Source organism: Bactrocera oleae, chromosome 6 (genome assembly GCF_042242935.1).
Source record: "Bactrocera oleae isolate idBacOlea1 chromosome 6, idBacOlea1, whole genome shotgun sequence".
NCBI lineage: Eukaryota > Metazoa > Arthropoda > Insecta > Diptera > Tephritidae > Bactrocera > Bactrocera oleae.
The window spans coordinates 33974378-33978654 of NC_091540.1; positions in this window are offsets into that span (position 1 = coordinate 33974378).

Genomic DNA, 4277 nt, shown 5'->3' on the forward strand with positions numbered 1-4277 from the left:
AGTTAAAGGGGAAGTTAGGCTTGGTCACCAAATACCCCTGCTTCATGTGCTTATGGGTTAGCCGAGCTTAGACAGAATTTAGTACTGGGTAGTATGAATGTGATGAATGATCCTCTAGTAGCCAGAGACCGTATTATGTTAACCCCTTTTCATATACAGTTAGGTCTGATAAAACAGTTTGTAAAAGCTCTGAACAAGGATGAGGAATGTTTTAAATATGACAGTAAAATATTTCCAAAATTGAGCACAAAAACAATTAGAGCTGGTATTTTGACTAATAAAGAACCAACATTTTACTAATTGTATGACTGCATGGATTGGATTCATTTGAGTTGGGCCAAATTTCTTAAGAACTTAAGGGAAAAACAAGGAGAACACTTTCTTTCACGATATTGGCACTATGAAAGAACGATCCCAGGGTCGTGAGAAAGCAAATATTATGGCTGATTACTGCTGGAGAAATATAAAAAGATTATATATAAGATATATGTCATCCGTTCCTTATTAAATCGTAATACTTGTAGATGTCGCCCGTCAGCCCTTGAAATAAATTCCGATTCTTCTCATTCATCATCACGGTCTTCATGCTAAACTTCACCACATCCCTCGCAATCATTATTAACTATAAAAACTTTTAAAAGACCGAGTCCTCAAGATGACTTAGATTTGGTCAAATGCGGCACTGAGTTGAATGGAGTTCAATAGGAAGATGAAGACTATACCGTACAGTATTTTTGAGATGGAAGTGCAAATGTAACGTTTATTTGTATTCATGTACAGAAATTAATTATTTAACAAGAAAAAACCTTAACTAGCTATAATACCCTTCACATATACAAAAGCTGTTTACAAAAACTTCCGATCGTACAATTAGTATGGCAGGTATATGCAATCGTGATCTGATCTGAGCAATTTCAGCGGAGCCTTAAAGAATAACTCGTGCCTAATTTCGTGAAGATACCTCGTCAAATAAAAAAGTTTCACATACAAGTACTTGATTCCGATTGTTCAGTTTGTATGGCTGCTATTAGTTCCGACAAATGAGCAGCTTCTTAGTGAAAAAAGGACATGTTCAAAATTTCAGATCGATAGTTTAAAAACTGAGGGACAGACAGACGGATATGGCTAAATCAACGCAGCTCATCATGCTTATCATTTATGTATATATTTTATAGGGTCTCAGACGTGTCCTGCTTGGTGTTACAAACTTCGTGGCAAACTTAATATATCCTGTTCAGAGTATAATTACGAATCATACTTACAGAATGAAACTAATTTTAACAACAATGAATAAATATTAGTAAAAATGAATTTAATGTTGCAAATAATTTTTGTATATATCGGAGTGAACCATGTTTATACACATATATACATCGGAACAAATATGCAGCAAAAATTTAAGTATATTATAATAACAACAAAACCTTATATTACATACATAACGTAACAGCTTGTCAATTCAACACTTTTCCTCGTCTATCCGGCACTAAGCCTTCAACTGCTGACAGATAGTAAAAAAAATATATATTTACTTTTCACAATTTAACACCTCATAACAGGGATTCGAAAGCAATTGAATTTTTATAACGGAATGGAGGTATATGGTTCTAATTGATCTCAATAGAGTAAAAGGAGTACAAGAATTTGTAATTTTGGGTTAACCTTTAAAAGTAAGGTTTGTCGGTATTTCCAACGATTTTGTTTTGCAAAAAAGCAGCTAATTTGAACGAAAAAAATAATCAAATGTCAATGCCTCTAGTTGAACATACAAGCTAAGAGAGATTTTAATAAGCTAATATAATTATGATGGCTTAACGTGCTGGTCATATAAAACAAACCCATTGAAATTCTGAATAAGCTCGTAATAAATAAGGAGTTACACCACCTAGAGTGTAGAAAAATCACATAGTCGGAAGATATTTTCCGAGAAAAAAACGAAAATCATTAGATTATGTCTAGAGTACTTTATTAGTTGTATATGTAACTAAATGTGTATATATAGTATATATCGTTTTGCACACTTGCTTAACCCTCTCCTAGATAAAACAAATATTATATGTTTCACTCTTTTCGTTCTATCTCGGATGATAAGAAAGAGATATGCTTTGAAGTTACATACATATCTCAATTAATCTAAAGTAAATTAGTAACTATAATGTGTTCGATATTTTGTAAATGGAAGTTATATCTATTGTTTAACTTTGCAAATTGAAAACCAGCTTTTTTTAGTATTCTTCACTCTTCTTTCCAGAAAATTTCGCTTAATTAGCGAAACCAGTGGTTGTTTCTTTAGTGCGACTAATTTTTAAATAATTATACACATCCCATTATTTGAACTTGCTATTGTCGTATTACGGCATTGAATTTTATTCACTCCGTTCGTCGGCTGCTCTCTGTCTCTTTTTTATTTTCTATTCACATTATATAATATTTGGCCAACTTCCCTGCATTGGGAAGACAGGAAGTTTTCCGGTATTTTTTAAATGTTAATGCTCCTTCACGGTTGCTGTTTGTGCCCTACGGTTGTTGATGCTGCCATTGCAACTCAAACATAACTTCACATTTGTTTTTAATAAAATGAAATAATGCGAAAGCAACAAATAAAACGGTAACAAATGCGCGGAAACAAGCAAATCCGCCAAGCCACAACAGGGTATTGTCTCTGCGCCGAAAAGAGCTCTCTATGTCCCCCGACTCCGAGGTTGTTTATTTAATTAAAAATGAAAATAACGCAATGTTGCTAACATTGAACGTTTTACATCATCAACAGAAACAGCAAATACAATATCAACAACAGCAACATCAGCAAGGGAGCAATGCACTCCGGCCGTGCGATTGTCATTGGTGATGTTTTATTGTTGTTATTGCCTTTATATTTACTTTTCAAAATTTTTCCGTCAGTGTTTCCTCAGAGTTTCCAGAATGAGTCTCAATTACCGTTAATATTTACTAATATTATTCAGAAAAGTTGTCAATTAAAAATAATTTCGTGACTCTGTTAATTGAATATCTTTGACAGTCAATCTAAGTATTTGAAGAGATTAAAAAATACTATTTCGGGTTTCGGTTAGCTTCAACCATAAGCACTCAAAATATGATATAGCCAGTATGTTGTGTTATATGGGGGTTACTTCTTACTGTGACATTTAGATATCAAAATAATGTTAGGCACCAAATTTGTTTGACATTGGGATTGCAACTAAAAGTGTGCGGTACTACGCCCATTGTCTTATTTTTACTTCGTAACATCTTCACTCTAAAATTAATGTTCCTTGCATGTTTCTTTAGTGACATTAAACTTATATTAGTTTTCAAAAAAAATAAAAAAATTATATCCACATATGGCATGTGGGCATGGTCTTAATCTATATTCATCAATTTTCATACTACATGACCAAGTTATAGCACTTTCTTACCCTTAGCAACTTACTTGAATTAGCTGTAGTGGTTTGTGAAATATGCAAATCAAATCAATTATAAGGCAGGGCCATGCCCATTTATTTGTAAATTTTAAATCGCAGACTAAGTTCCCTACTGTGCTAGCCTATACGAAATAAAAGTTTTAATCTAAATTTGTGGCTTTGTTATGGCTTTTTATATATTTCGAATTAACGGAATGGTGCGGGCGTGGCAAGGGTCCGATTTCGCCCATCTGCAATATCAAAATGCATAGAGTGCCAAGAAAAATGTATTCCAATTTCATGAAGTTAGCTCAATTTTTACTCACGTTATCGCTTGCACAGACAAAAGTACGGACAGACAGAAGTTCGGAATTCAACTCTCTAAAAACAGGCACCCTATATATTCAAGTACTGACATTTAAGTGCGTTGCAATGCATATACTTGTAATTCCAATAATGCTTTTATGTATGAATAAATAATACATGCAATGATGGTGGTATCATTGTGTTTAAAGACAAGGGTTTCTGTCTGCTTTTTATTATTTTGCAATTATTCCCAAACAAGCGCTGCACACACACAATCAAAAGCATTTTATTGCAAGTAAAAGCAAAGTAGCGTGCATGTGTGTGTGCGTTCCGACTTCAAGTGGTTTCTCGTTGTCTACTCATATCCGTAAGCGTTGTTTACATGGGCTGCCGCTGCATTGCTCTTAATAACCAAGTGGTCGATGGGTAGCTTTGGAATACACCAAGTGCACAAGTAAATTTATTTATATGTAATTTGGAACTGTAAATTGAAAACAAAAACAAGTAAGGAAGGGCTAAGTTCGGGTGTAACCGAAAATTTTATACTCTTGCAGCTTGACAGGATCAGAG